The 16,413-nt window shown below is 40.3% G+C and overlaps 1 protein-coding gene across 3 annotated transcripts in view; it reads right to left on the minus strand.

The window, feature by feature from the left end:
- The window catches only part of SLC7A2 (solute carrier family 7 member 2), a 61,550-nt gene extending 46,955 nt beyond the window's left edge, over positions 1–14,595 (minus strand). For all 3 annotated transcript variants that reach the window (XM_082050501.1, XM_082050504.1, XM_082050500.1), the window contains exon 1: positions 14,335–14,595. The gene's annotated coding sequence lies outside the window, so the exon portion shown is untranslated. The remainder of the gene's footprint in view (positions 1–14,334) is intronic.
- Positions 14,596–16,413: the final 1,818 nt, after the last annotated feature.

Here is a 16,413-nt window from a genome sequence, read left to right on the forward strand (position 1 = left end):
ATAGAAGTAATACAGTGCTGCTTTACTTCTAAGAAAACACTTCACAAGTTCTATTTCAGCATGCCTTTATTTCAGCGTGAATACCCTTATTTCAGCATGAAGTGCAGGAAAAAAGTAGCTGAGAAAGACAAGGGCAGCAACCTACAGAGGTTGCATTTGTGTAGGACGAGTTTTCTTATTTGTTTCAGTCTTCACTGTCCACAGCTGTTTTCTCAGTTTCTGCAGGAGACCATTTTGAAAGCTCATCCCCACCACATGCTGATATGGTCTTAATACATGACCTTGGAATTCAGGTAGGAGGTACTGCTGAATTCTAGGGCTCATTTATCTAAATCAGTACTAAGTAGGCTTCTCTCACTTCCCTTTTAACATGTATTTCATACTGATAGCTGTCCACCTGGTTCAAAGGGCTTAGTATATGCCTTTTAGTACATAGTGTATGTCTCAGTATAGCAAACAGGCTGTGGCAGGCATCCAGGAAGTATCTTCTTCCTACCATCAAAAAGCAAATTGGTGTACTATACAAGTCACACATAAAAGTCACACACTCATCCTTGTACAAAAAGGTTGTACAAGGTTGGTTGTTCTTTGGATTGGTGGGTCTTTGGATGCTGAATTGCTTCCCAATTTAAGATTCAGTACAGAAAACAAACAAACAAACAAAACAAAAACAAAACCCAAAACCCACCACACCCATTCTGTATCAGCCAGGATCTCTTTTATTTGTAAAGTTCTCCAACATCACATTGCTAAGTTCCCACAGTCTATAACACAATACAATGCTGCCATACTGTCTTAACTAGTGAACAAGGTGTCAGAAGTGGCTGAAGGTTCAGACATGCTTTCTTGATCCAAGTCTTCAATGATACACACAAGGAATGAAAAGAAGCTCTCTAAATGGTCAAATCAATACCAAAGGCCAGAAAAACAACCCACACAGGACTGAAGCAGATTTTTGTGATTTCTGTTCTTCACTGCTTAGGGTGTTGAGCTGTTCCTCACTACGCAGCCTAGTGCAGGATCATATTCTGAAACATCAGTTTGAACATATTGCATATACTGCTTCCCATTTTGCAACCGGAGTGGGATTTTAACATTAGAGCTTTGCTCTTCTTGGTCTGAAGCATATCCCACTTCTCCATTTTTCAAAGGTTGATCAGTATCAAGCTTTGCCACTTCAGGCAAGAAAACACTTTGTGCAATAGCTCCTACCTCAGAGTCCATGCTCAAAACGTTATCTTTCTGTTCTGTCAGGTGATTTATCCAATTTACCAGCAATACTGAACTAAGCCAAATAAACTTCAGCAGAACTGTGTCAGTCGCACAAAATGCTAATGTCAAGGACGCAGCATTTCTGATGAGGCAATCCAACCTTTCCCCTCCTGGCCCTCTGGAGTAGAAATCTGTAGTAAAATATTCAGCCTTATGCAAGTTCCCTGGCTCACCCAGTTTCACATCCAGGCAGATGATTTCTATAGCCTATGCAATTCAGAAATTTATTTCCCAAGTTTTGTGGAGGTTTTGTTGTTGTTGTTTCTGAAACCCTGCTTACCAGATTTGCTAAGAGAAATGCAGAAGTTCTTCACTTTTGAGACAGCATGCATGCCAGTTGTTTATGAGAATGCCACTTCACAGAAGTAGCACTGTGAATGAAATTGCTATACACCACTGTTTCTGGTCTTCCTCCAGACTTTGGGTGAATTTTTGATGGGGTTTGTTCACCATCAAAGAAGATTCTATGTACAGCGCTTGCAAGCTTGTCTTGCTGGAAAACAGATGCTCCACCAACTACCGATTTTCCTCTTTGACTCAGAAGATCTGCTTTCAAGGATTTGCAACATCTTACAGTGAGGTGGAGAAATACAGTGTCACATATCTTGCATGCCCTGCTGTGTGTTTCCAGAGTCCTGTTTCCCTGAACATAGCGGGAGTCAAAGTACAAGGAGGGAGCTCCTTTGCTTACAGTTCCAGGCTCATGTCCAGCCACCAGCTCCAACCCCAAGCTGTCTCTCCAGGGACTACTATGAGCACCATTCACATAATTCTGTGTTTCTGCTGCCTTTCTGCCATCTGCAAACACTTGCAATTAAATCAACTCACTGTTTGACTGTGTGCTATCAGCAATGTTTGTTATCAGATCCTTAGAAACTCTATGCAACATTGAAACCCACATTTTCATTAGCTAGGTTTCAACCGTGCTAAAATACTGGGTTTCATTGTTCCCTGATTTAGATTAAAGGAAGCTACTTATCCCACTCACCATCTTCTACAGGAGGAGTGATTCGTACCAATCATCAATCAGTTCCTGGGACAAATACACTGTAATATTACATGTTTTTATAAACAGGCACAAGAGGATCATTTTGAAGAATTCAGATAGCTTATAATAGTCTACTACTATGTGCAAATGAAAGTTGAGTGAGTGTTGTGGGGGAGGGAAGAAGAGGGATGTTTTGCAACTTCAGTAATTCCCCTGGTTCCTATGGAAATGTTCTCTACTTACAATGCCAAACCGAGATCAGAATCAGGTCAAAAATGCAGTAATGGAACTAGAGTTATAGGAAAGATGTAACAGATGTGAAGCAGGAAACACCCAAAATACTTAATCAAAAAACAGTTTCACGTGTAAGTCATGTACTAAGCAGGGCTATAAGATAGCAGCAGCAAAAATGCAATTGGTGAGTGACATTCTCTTGTTCAAAAATATATTACTTTTTTCAGCTCCTGTTAGAAGAAATAAAACTATGGAACTGAACTCTATGGGAGTTCCTATGTTGCAGGAGAAATAGGATTTTAAATGCCCAAACTTACTTCAAAAGTTTGGATAAAGCACTCCCATGATCAAAGGTTTTGCAACTAATACTTTCTTCAGTTAAAAAAAAAAAAAAAAAAAGAAAGAAAAAAAAAAAAGAAAGTATCAGACAGAATAAAAGAAATTACTGTATGTTTTACAGCTCTGTGTAGTATATTCTATCGTTTCTCCCACTGGTGGTACTATTTAAGTAACTTATTCTATTCTCTCCTCCATGTCCATCCCCTAGTTGCAGCTGCACAGCCTTATTCCTTAATCCAACCTTATTGTGTATTGATAAGGATCATGGCTGAAAATTTTGTGGTGAAACTAGTTCATCCAGCCACAGGAGATGACACATTCAGTAGAGGGTGAACTGCGATTTACATATCAATGACAAGCTAACGAGCCACAGCCCAGGCCGGCTGACACTGGAGGTGGAAGATGTGGAGGGCACATAGCCCCATCTTCTGATATGCCCAGTTTGGCACACAACATGGCCCGGGGCTTGTCGAGACTTGTCGATCTTTTGCAATCACCCCTTCCCCTCAGACTCTCCTTTACTCGGAGAGCTATAAGAAAGCTCACCTAAAACAGCACTAGTAGAGAATCCAGCACCCTGAGAAGCCTCAGCCCCCCAGCCTCGCCAAAGGGAATCCACCACCCTGAGGACCTTCAGCCCACCAGCCTCGCCACAGGAACTAGACCAGACACCGGACGACGCTGCGCTCCTGAACTACAAAACCCAGCATCCTCAACCACTGGACACCGGAGGCCATACATCATGGTACAAGTCCTGTCATCCACGCTGTGGAGCCGTAAGAGTGTCTGGATCTCTCAGCCTTTTCTTTCTCTCTCTTCCTTCCTTCCTTCCTTCCTTCCTTCCTTCCTTCCTTCCTTCCTTCCTTCCTTCCTTCCTTCCTTCCTTCCTTCCTTCCTTCCTTCCTTCCTTCCTTCCTTCCTTCCTTCCTTCCTTCCTTCCTTCCTTCCTTCCTTCCTTCCTTCCTTCCTTTCCTTCTTCCTTTCCTTCTTCCTTTCCTTCTTTCCTTCTTTCTTTCCTTCTTTCTTTCCTTCCTTCTCTCTTTCCTTCTCTCTTTCCTTCTCTCTTTCCTTCTCTCTTTCCTTCTTTCTTTCCTTCTTTCCTTCTTTCCTTCTCTCCTTTTTTCTATAACCCCATTTCTTTGTCTCTCCTTCTGTGAGTGGTGATATATTACTCTCTCTTATACCTTAGATTTCCTTCTCTCTCTACCACTCTCTTTCTTTTTTTTCCTTTTGAACATACAAGAGTAACATTATCTTAAGTTCTGCTGTTCGATTCTTGTTAAGTCTTGTATTATAGCTACTAATGGTTGCCAATACATCACTCATAGTAGGACTTTCGCTGTTAATGTATTGATAAGTTCTGCCAAGCCACTATTCACTGTAACTAGTATTCCAACATGCACTTTTAGTAAAACTCATAACTGAATTGGACCCCTGGAGTGATTGTCTGTCATTCACTTTGCATAACTGCACAGAATTAACCCAGAGTTGCCTCACACCTGTTCTCATCTGTTGAGTCAGGGCGTGTGTCATGTTTGGAGTTAATTCATCCCTCATCCCATCTGTTGGGACGGGACAAACATATCTCAAGGAAAAAAATGAATTAGTTTCCTAATCCAGTTCATTGCACAGTACCACAAACAGCTGTGCAGGTATAGCAGGATGGTTACTGGAGCAGGAACAAGAGAGAGCAGCCTGGAGCAAAACCTGCTTCTGCTGCTTCTGCTGCTTCTGCTGACACGGCTTCAGTAAGAAACGTACAAGCTCTGCCACCCAGACTGGGAAAGCCACTTGTTTCACAGGGAGTAGTGGATACGCTTTAATCAGTAACAATGAAATAGTGTAAACATTCGCTTTACATAGTCCAAAAGTTGACTTAATTTATTGTGTACAGACAAAAATGCAACATCAACAATATTTTACTGCAAATTCTGCTCTTTTTGCATCTGGTTCACTGAACTAAGTGCAACCCATCTGTTACCACACAGGACAGAAAAACAGTAAAAAAAACCTCCTTCTTATTTAATACAGATCCAAAATTATTTACTTAGACAACTAATGAAGTGGAGTATATAGGCAGTTAAACACCATAGAAGGCTTTACAGGGTACTACAAAATTACAGAAAGGTTTATAAAAGTTTATACCCAGGATAATTAGAAATATAAAATGAGGTTATTAAGTTTGCTGTTGCAACTAGTTGCCTCAGAGTAAGGCACATGCATGTAATAAATTAAAATGGTCTAATAAAATATTTCTAATAGTTGGACATTGCATGGGAGACTGCAAACAATTCTGGACTGGTTACCCTGAAGCAGTGTCCCACCAAGGAATAAATGTTGAAACAATTAGAACAGACTTCCTTCATTAGGGAAAGTATGTTAGAGAGCTGATTTTTCCCTCTCAGTTTATTCTAACTTGAACATGCAAAAACCAGATAGTGAATACCCCACTGCTGTAAGATAGTCATTCTACCAGAACACCTCATAGCAAATAACTTGCTACCACGTGGTATTTTTCAGTATCAGGCTCTACAGCCATGATGATGGTTGCATTTTCACAGGACAAATAAGGAGAGGGTTTTTCTAAATGACATATAAGTATCTATTTTTCAACTCCTGAAAACTTCCTATTGTCTTGAAAATCTAAAGGAGTCTCAGTAATAATTGGTCAATATAATTCCCACAAAAAATACAATTTCAGAAGTTAGACATTCAGAAGAAAGCAGGGAAAACTAAACAGAGGTGGAGAAATGAACAAATAACCAAGACTGGTAGGAAAGTCATGTATAAAAATCATATTGTCATTGGCACAGCTACAATAAAACTAAACTCTAAAATAGAAATGTATGATTTTTGAGAGTATGTGTGTGTTTGGGGAGGACAGTGGAAGATCACAGGATAGTCTTCATTATGATCTTGGCCTAAAGCTTCCATGTTTAAAAGACGTGTAGATTAGGTTCTTTAGGGATGTGGTTTAGAGACAGACTTGACAGTGTTAGGTTAACAGCTGGACTCGATGTTAGAGGTCTTATCCAACCAAAACGATTCTATGAACTCAAGCCCTGATATGGCTGTCAAGTACTTCAGTAAAATAATACTAATACTAATACTAATACTAATACTAATACTAATACTAATACTAATACTTTGTATTGTTGTTGCCAAACAGGCAAGCAATATCTAACTCTAATACTATTTTGTTTTTAGTTTAAAAATATAAAGAAATACACTTGACAAAGAAAGAAGCAGAGAACACATTAATTGTGAAGGCACAACACTTTCCATATGTGAAAATATATTTATGAAAAACTCATTCCTGCAAAAGTATGCATTTAAATAATTTTGGTGTCCACTGTGGGATTGTTCTAAACTATTTATTTTATTGTCAAGCAAATTTCTGCTAAGAAGTCAGCAAGAGTAAAACCAAATACCACAAAGTATGCTCTTCTTCCTAGTGTTCTGAGAATATGTGAACTAGCCAGCACTGAATGTTCTACTTACATTGCATGCTTAGTTTTCATACAAGCCAGAGAGCAACACAGACCTGATATGGCTCATAACTCAAGTTCTATGCAGCACAAGAATTTATGCAAAATGTGACTGAAAACCTAAAGTTCTCAGATGATCTGGGTTCTACCATATACCTTAAACAAGTTACTGATAGTCACTCACTCCTGTTCCAGCTCTCATGAGCAAACAGCATGTGAACCACCATTGCTTCCCTATGCAACACCTCATCTTGAGCCACCATTGACTACCAAAAACAAGCTACCACAAAGAGCTTCGTAATCTTATTTAGTTGCCACTTACGTTGCAAAAAACAAGACTGATGTGCTGAAATCCCACTCAGTTGTTTAGACCACAAGAAGAGTCTGACTATATCTGCTACATTTGGTTTCAAGCATTTGGATACTGGAAAACAATAAGGATGTTGACTTTATTTTCTGTCAGGTATTTAGAGCTTTCACATAAGTGGGCAAATGAAATTAATCCACTTGGCTCTGGACAAGAAAGCAGAAAAATACAAATACTGGGAGAAGGCAGCTATGTACCTTAGGAAAAATACTTCACCTCTGTAAGTCTATTTCTGAAGATGTTTTTAGCTCCAGCATGGTCAGTATATTGGACTATAGGCATTGTTTACACCAGCACAAATCTCTACAGGCCACTGAGTTACTCCACACGAACTGACACATACATGAAGTATAGAAGCCTCTAATGCACAGAAAAATAAGTTGGGAAATGGGAAAGGCAGCACTGTGAGAAAACAAGGAACAGCAACATGTCTTTGAGTTGTCCTTAGGAGTCTGTGTACTTTATCAAGTAACTAAAAAGAGATTTTTTAATATTTCTTCATAGTATCTATGTGGACCAATTCAGAATGTAACAGAAAGGTTAAGATATGCTTCAAGTGATGGAAAGGACAGTCACCTTAAACTTTAAAACACTGAAAACTCAAAGCAGGTTTATTAGATACAATAGTGTTTTAAGAAGTATTACTTTCAACTTCTCTAGACTTTTCCATCTGGCAGTGAATATTATAATTGCAAATTTTATAGTATTTCTAATCAAGCACTGTGTACATATTTGTAATTCATATCACTGAATTTTATACTGGATCTTTTTGTTGATCTAGTTCTACATAACCGTCATTTTTCTCTTATTTGTCAGCACAGCAATTTACCTAGTGTATACTCATGCCTTATTAAACATTAATTTTTTGAAATATTAATTCATAAATGTAAGAGGCACTTTCTACAAATGAGCCTGAAGGAAGTCCCCAGCTTAGGAATTCTCTCTTCACACAGGAGACCTTGTTCCACCTGCAGAATGGCCACTCCTGAAGTCAACATATAGAAAGAGGGTGAACCCAGTTTGGTAAGTAGTGCGTAGATGTAACACATCCAGATTTTCTAAAAACATATTGTTGAGGGAAAACAACAACAGTAGAACATATAATTACCATATACCTATTATTGCAAAAACATGTACGAATTTTTGCTGGCCTACAATTTCCACAGAACAAACCTGATGTTGTGCAATACATACTTCTTCAGTACGACCCTTGAAAGTTCCCCCTTTTCTTACAGCAGAACAGAGCAATTAAATTCTGCTACTGACTGCACTTGAAAGCTGTTTAGCTTTAAACCTTAAAACAAGTCAAACTGTCATTACAAGGTTCGAAAATGCTGCCTGGTCATCTAAAGTGTTGCTTCTAAAAGGCACTCTGAAGCAGCGTACCTTTGAAAAGAATCACACATTTGTGCTAATTATATATATCCACAAGCCTTTTCATCTAATTCACAGTGCTGAACGTATTTCATGGCAAGTCACATCCCCTTGTTTTCTCTCAACTGCATGATAGTTCAAAAACATTCAAGGGCAGAATAAAATCCATATTACACCAAATCACTCATAAACAGTGAATTCAGAAGAATGAATTTAAGTCCTAATGGAAGTAATCAGATATCTTCATGATATCCAAATGTTACAATTTCCTTAACAAATATGGAGATGTTTCTCAATTTAAGGAAACTCAGAAGAGGACAATAAATAATCCTTTCCAAATTCCATTTCAATTATTATTTAGTCCATAACCACAATGCACATGGTACTGCACAAACAAAATAAAATAAACACAATTGCTTTCCCATTTTGTCAAATAGCATGCAATCAAACTCCAGACAACCTAACCTCAAACAAAATGAGCTAGGACCAGGGATTAGCTACAGGAACTCACACCGCTACAGAACAGGTTATCCACATTGCTCACTGTTTTCACAGTAAAGAAAATGAAGATTAAATTGCATTAAATCAAACTCTCTCCCCACAAAGAGAGTCACATAAAGAAGAATGTTATTTAAAGCAAAAATAAATTTATTCCATATTTATTTAAGCAAAATCACTTTATTCTGGAAAGCAAAAAGCACAGATGAAGTGACATTGTACATTAAACACAGAAGATAGTAGTAAAGTCTGGCAAAATCGCTTGGTACAGTTTGTCTTTTCCCTCACTCCAATCTCAACTGACAATTGACTCCTAGTTAAATTCCCTGTAGATTTTGTCAGCTGACACCTTTCTACATTTTACACCCTTCTACAGCACACAAACTGCTGCTCACCAAAAGTCTAGTAACCGGCACAATTGGATGAATCTAACCAAGTACCATCCCTTTTTGGTAGTACATCTAACAAAATAATTTTCAGAAATGAGGTAATTTAGTGAGAAAAGCCATGCAAGACTTCTAAAAACTGATGCTACTCTCACAAAGATGCAAAACCACCTTGCCATTAGTGACACAGAGGACTACAGTGTAACACTGAATCACCAACACTGATTCTGCCCGTTCTGATTTCTTATCAGAAACAGCAGCTGTGGTGTGCACTCCTCTGCACTTCTGATGAGTCGTCACAGGGAACTGAGTGCATCAAACACCACCTTTCTACAGCACCTGCACAGAGGTCTTTACCGGTCCCCTACATTAACTACTGCATGTAGTATGAAAACGTAACTTAAAAAGTGAGATGGAAGAAGAACCAGAGTCTGTCAACGAGCATGACAGTAATGCGGTAGTTTACATATGATTGTTTCCTCCTTTTTTTTTTCCTGTGTGGCTGATTTACTTCTACTTGTCGGATGTGTGCAGCCAGTCAGACAATAATAAGAGATTCTACTCTTTCAAAATAAGTTTTGGAGAGGTCATTGAGTGGCCTGGATTCTTATATAAACTAGTTTTAGATAGTATCATGCTGTTCATAGAAGCCATAACCCAAACTAGAGTAGCTAGCTGTTATCAGAGCTGTGATGTCCTCCGCATTGCTATTCCATACAGTTCACACAAGTCTGTTGTCTGGGCTACATTTTGAGAGGCTAGATCTTCTGTCAGGATTCTATTAACTTTATGATATGTAAATTAAGGTATACTTTATTTGTGAGGCCTCTGTCATTAAATTTAATGATAATTAATATTCTAGTTCAATGCTGAGTTCTTCATAACATATGTTGGGGGTGTGTGTGTATACCACACATCTACGGGAGTCTCTGCAGTCCAAGACAGAATCTTATTGGTCACAGTAAAGAAAGCATAGATATGAGAATTGTCTATGTATGCTACTTCAGTAGCACCTCTCCCCTAGTTGTGTTCAATAAATGCCGACTCAACACCAGCCATTAGCCTACTGACTTTTTACACTGTCACAAACTCCCCGCTCTCATTTCTACCTGGGTTCACGGTCAAGTGAGACTGATGGATCTACAGGATATCTGCGTACAAAGTTCCTGTAGACCATATCTTGACATTAAGAGATCTGCAATAATCATCTCACAAGTAGAATGAGTTATTCAAGAGAACGGTACATTTTTTCTCCAGCTGTGTAGCACACTATGTCCTGAGCTAACTGTTCAGCATATGGTCAAGCACATGCGATACATTTCCCATCAGTATCCTACATACATTCAAAAATCTCTAATTCCATACATATGCAATCCTATGCAGGAAGTTGTGAAGACAATGACAACGTTAAGGGTGTTTCTAAATGACCCTCCCCTTTGAATAAGTCCACTCAAATTACAATTTTGAGATCAAGCAAGATAAGACTGTGGCTGTTGGACGACTATCAGCAATGACTAAACTTAGGAATCCCAGAAGCCACTTTTACTAGTAACCTTTGTAAATCTCACTGGAGTTGTAGTGCCAGATGACTTACACAAATGCTTTTCCCAGCAGATAGGAGGACACATTTGTCATTTTCTGAAAGCTCAACTGTTTGCTTCTAACAGCCCTGTAACTCGACTTACCAATACTAAATTGTTTAGCTACTAAACTAGTGGAATGAAGGTGATTCTTACCTCAGCTGAACAATGCACAGAAAGTTGAAGAATCAGTAAGACTGAGGATCATAATTGTATTGTCGCACTAAGGGAGCCCCATGTGATAGAAGACAAGGTGATAAATTGCAAAGGTGTCATGAAGGTAGGCACTTTCAGATATATGAAAACTTTTAGACATGGAAACATGACTCCAAACATTTTTATATACTTTTTAATAATTTAAGCAGCATATAAAATGATTTTAATATCTTAGTATGTAAAAAGCTAATGTGAATACATGAAGTTCTTCTTTAAAGTCACAAATATTTGCACAAATGGCATTGCAAACCATTTTGTATATATTTGGCTACATGGCATTAATAGGTCACTAACTGCCTGGGCAGTACCTGAGGGAAGAAGGGAAAAGAATGGCAGAAAATTGCTCATTCTAGTATCAAAAATGAACAATAAGTCACAGACAGGACTGGTAGCCTACAATGCATGATACATTTTACATTAATGTCCTACCTAATATTGCCTATGTAAAAGAAAGTTTCCCTAAATGGTTCTACCCTCTGCCCTCAAACACATCATTCTATGAGCTGGGAAGAATTCTGGTTAAAAACAGGACAGCATGGAAACCAGGAAAGCATGGCATGTTTTGTTGTATGGGTTTTTTTGTGTGTCATATGATACCTGTATCGTGATGGACAGATGCCAAAATACCTATAGAACAAACACAGGTGAAGATGATCAAAAGCTATGAGAAAAGCTGAAAGAACTTTATGATCTTATAAGCTCTATGACAACTTACAGAATGAGATTTAGCTTACGGTCTTTTTGGATCATTTGCATTCTAATTCAAGATCCCCTTTGTTTGCCTCTGTCTTAAATATAAAGTCCACTGTAAAATGAACAAAAATGTGCGAAGGCACAAAAGGAAGAACTAAATCTTCACAGCGCCTTTCAATATATCTCATTTTACAATGAACACATGTCACAACTTTTCTCAACTACTCTGCAATGCATGCAAGCTGACAGGTAGAGGCAACATGCATTTTCAAGCCAGCTAAAGACCACATTGACTTAAGCTGCTGTGTGTTTTTCCCTCACAGTTGCAAAGTTAATCTTGGTCCCATTTCTGGTCCTTACACTAGTAAAATTAAGTTTGATGTTTTTCACTTAAGATGCAGGTGTTTTTTGCAGTTATCTCCAACTAGAGGAATTCTAAGCTGCTAGATCCTTGTACCCAACATACTTACCCAGAAGTTCTTCTGGTTTTAGTCACTGTAACAGTCAACTGTAACCACTGATTTACAAACAGAAGCCCCCTCTGTAAAAATACATTGTTTCCAAAACACTTAGAAAGTGAAAAAGTTTTTTAAAAGTTTTAAATTATTACTCCACTTTTATCTTACCTGTCTTTTTGTACTCACTGCTGCTCATTATGACAATATATTCACATAGAAAATATCCCCATAAAGCTGCTAATAAATGGCATCAATAACTTAACACATTGACTCCAAATTAGTTGTCGTATTTACGTACCTTGTTAACCTAGAACCTTAAGCTTTAAAAAGGATTTATACATAGATAGGTTAAAAAAATTCTAAATAAATGAATCTATTAAGAAAGTTGAAACTGATTTTGATTTAATCTGGAAGTGCGGACAAAGCTAGAAGCAGCTGCATATTCATGCATCTCATCAAGTACATTTTTACTCTAGGTCAAGAATCTTGGTCAGACCATTTATGCACGCACACACTAGCCAACATACTGAGCTTCAGGATCAGAACTTCATTGCATTAAAACTTCATAAAGCGCCAGTCTTCATCCAAGTCTGAAGAATCAAAAGTTGTGTTTTAGTATCATCAGTTACACAGAAGATGCATGCTCCATACTCCATGCATGGATAATCCTAATTACAACATGTTGCAAAAGACTAAAAATGTATGTCACACATACAAAATTCACTGCACCTTTCAAAATATATCATTATGGCTGCTTATGTCTGTGTAGAGTTGTCTTGTTCCTGTTCCAATTTTTACCAGAGCCCAGCAGGGTTCAGAAGTATTGTGTGTACAGGGGTAGTGTCAAATGGAATCAACTGCAGCAATGGACACCTGCTTACAGGAGCTAGGCAGGCACCATGTCTTTTTCTGTCTGTATAGTACATTATAGATGCCAATGAAAACCAGTTTAGTTTTTGTATAGGCCTTATGCCTATTTTTACTGTCAATGTTTTAATACCAGTAGGTAACACAAACCAGAACTCAAAACATTTTCCACACTGTGTAATACAAATTCTAATCCAAGATCCACTGTGTACTGAATCTGCACAGTGTCTACATGAACTTTTCATAGAATTTGTTTTATTTGGTCTTTCTAGCATAAGCAAACTACCATTAGCTTTTTTCAATATATACAAGTTCTGTATGCCATGATCCCTTGTCTTACATTCCCCATCCCTGAAACATCTGAATGCCTCTCAGTATATTTGTTTTGGTTTTAATTTGGAAGAATACAAAGATAAATGTGCTTGAAAGCTTTTAAAATAAATAAATGTTAGGTACTAATGTACTTGAAGCAGAGGGTGGGCTGGAAGGACTTCCTTTCACAGCTTGGGACAAACTTCAGGAAACTTCTGTCCCTTTCACAGGTGAGTTACTTTTGCTGGAATGATGTGTTCAGCATCAGCATAACAATCACAGAAACTCCACTCACTGTCAGAACCAAGTGGTGCGATTTCCCCTCCTCCCCAGGACTAATTTAGTTCCCTTGATTTACTGGAGCTCACCCAGACACAAGACTTGCATCAGATTCACAACACTCTATCTTCCAAACAGTACCATAAATCTCAAGTGATAACTAACATTTTAAAAGAAAGGATTTTGCTCTGCTGCTTCAGATACATTAAATTTTAAAAATTATTTTAATGGACTAGATTTCTTCAGCTGCCACTAGCATTACATGTTGGATGACATATACATCAAACATTTCTATATTTAAACATGCAAAGTTGGCAGAAGGGAAGAAGCTTACATTTCCTACACTTGTTCACAACAGTTAGGGACGTGCACCCACTTTGTGCTCTCCACTGAAGCATGGTTTCTCCAACTTCTCGAAATGCACCGAAGAACTGAGGTTGTGCTGTGATTATTTGCTTTGACTCTAAAAACCTGCACGGATAGCACCTTCAGATAAAGTTAGCGCATGAACGAGCTTGTCAGTAACCCAGGGGGGTTGTTTCACCCATCCATGCCTCCAAACCTTCACAGTAGTATCAGATCCTACCCCAGGACCAGCAAGCACGACCCGCGCCCCTCGCCCAGCAGCCTTCAGGAGCGCCTCTCCCCTTGTGCCCAGCACCCACTCTTGCCTCTGCTCGCGGCCCCAGACCCCCGCACCCCCTCCCCGGCTGCAGCAGCCGAGCGCTGGCGGGGACGGCGACCCTGCGGGGGCAGCGCGGAAAAGTCAGCGCCGCGTCCCTCAGGCGGGCTTTAAAAGGCAGCAGCAAAGCCCTTGGCCGCCCACCCCTTGCAAGTCGCCTGGCACTAAGAATAACTCCTCGGAGCGCCCTTCGGGAGGGGCGGTGGGTATCAGAGCTCCTCCAACCGCACACCGCGCCTTCCCGCAACCCCTCGCCCACCCGGTCCCGAGGAAAGGAAAGGCAACAGAAGGTGCCACTTACGGGGCCGGGTCACGGCTCCCTGCGGCAGCGGCGGGTCAGGCTGCGCGGAGGTGCGGTGGTAGCGGCGAGTCTCTCAGCGGCGAAAGCCGGGGCGCTCCTCTCCTCAGAAAGACCCCATGCACGTGCGGGGCCGGCTAACCCTATCCCGCCTCGCCGACCCCCTTCCCGCCCTCCCCTCTTCTCCTCCCCCCAGGAGCCGGGCCACCCTTTCCCGCCGAGCAGCGCGGCGGCGCAGCGGGGAGATGCGGGTCTTCCCTGGAGGACCGGGCCGTGTCCGTCAGGGAGGGGAGCCTGGGCAGCCCCGACCGCGCGGCTGGAACTGGTGCCGCCTCAGAGCCGGTACAGACACCGCCCCGGCCGTTACAGGACTCTCGTGTCTGTTACAGGGCCGTTACAGCGGCGGTTGCTTGCACCTCCTAACGGTCAAGGAGCGACCGTTTAGCTCCCACCTACCACTCTCTGCCATTTCTCATTCCCAACAGTCACTGGGCTTTTCTAATCCGATTCTGCCCCGAGTGCTCTGCAGTTCGGCACGTGGGCAGCACCTGCGGGAGGTTCACGATCCGCTCTCAGAAACACTTTTCCACACGGATTTGGATGGGGGGCGAGTGAGTGGATTCCTCCCCTGTCCTCACGTTAGGAGGCAGGAGGAATGGCGGTTCCGAATGCTTTTGAAATGCTCTTTACCGCTTTGCTGGATGTATTTTCCACGGCGGCTTTTGGGAGTGTGTGGTGGGGCCGCACATCATGTGCTGTTCCACGTGGGATTTCACCGCGAAGCTCCAGGGAGTGGTGGGAGCAAAGGGGAAAGAGCCGCTACAGCTGTCCTAACAGATAACACTTCAGAAGTTGCTTTTGGGATACATCACAGGCAAAATTTGGCTGACAGCAGCAAAAAGTGCCACAGGATGGGATACAGCACCAGACCACCACATGTATGATGCTGTTTCTTTTTCATTCCAGTGTTCGCAAACAGCTTAATAAGCTGCCTTTTTCTACGAGCCTTGTTTGAGATGCCTGGGACTTGGCAGTTCTATTTGTCCGCAGGTTGCAGAGGTTTTGCGCGTCCCTCTCTTTCAGCCTCAGTAATTCAAATCATTCCCCTGGGCCAGATATCTTAAAAAAACTCATTTTCGGGCTAAGAATAGTCTTAGACTAAGAATAGCTAATGCTAAGAATAACTAATATTAAGAATAGCCAGAATAAATCTTACAATCATAATACCTTTTTCCCTGCATATATTCTACTTACATAAGTCCTTTGGATATATCAAATTGCTGGGAATACCTTCAAAAATTTTGGCTGTGGATTTGCTCATCTTTTTTTCTGTGGTATTTCGTCACCGTATATGACACATGTGCATATATATGTGCAAATGTACATTATATACACATGTACACACATACATATATCCCTACTGTAGTCTTTAAGAAAACAGAAGTTGATCTGTGGACACCAGAACTAACAATACAGCTGACTTGTGAAGAAAATTATTCATTGTCTTTGTCTTTTTATGTGGTATCTTGAAACCTAACTCTTTTGCTTAGATCACAACTTTCCAACAAATTTTGTATTATGATACCAAAACCTTGTGCTATCAGTGGGCCACATATAACTCACATTTCACTGCTGGGGTAAACTCTCACATAATTTGTTATGAACAGGCCTTAAAATTAGCTTCAGATAATATTTGTAAAAGACCGGTGATCATACATTGTTGCCAACAGTCATCAGTTCAAGGCAGTTACTTAGCTTGCATTTCACCAAAAATAAAGCTAACATATTTCCATAAAGATTTTATACCAGCCTTACAGTGCTTCTACCCACTCCACATCCCTATGGTTTCCTGAAGAGGCTAATGCCATCTTCTGTCAAGGATCCAGGCAAAACCTGTGAAGACCTGGCTCAGTTTCAGCATCCCTGGATCTCTCCTTTTCTGTAGAAGAGGACTTGCAGACTGAGTATATTCTCTTCTGTTTCATTTTTGGGGTCTAAAAGCCATTTGTTCTTCAGGCAAGGAGTTGTCTGTCTTAAATATAGTTCTTTACATGATGAATAACAATATTCCTTACAGTTAAG

This window comes from Streptopelia decaocto, assembly GCF_964273445.1.
Source record: "Streptopelia decaocto genome assembly, chromosome: 4".
Lineage (NCBI taxonomy): Eukaryota > Metazoa > Chordata > Aves > Columbiformes > Columbidae > Streptopelia > Streptopelia decaocto.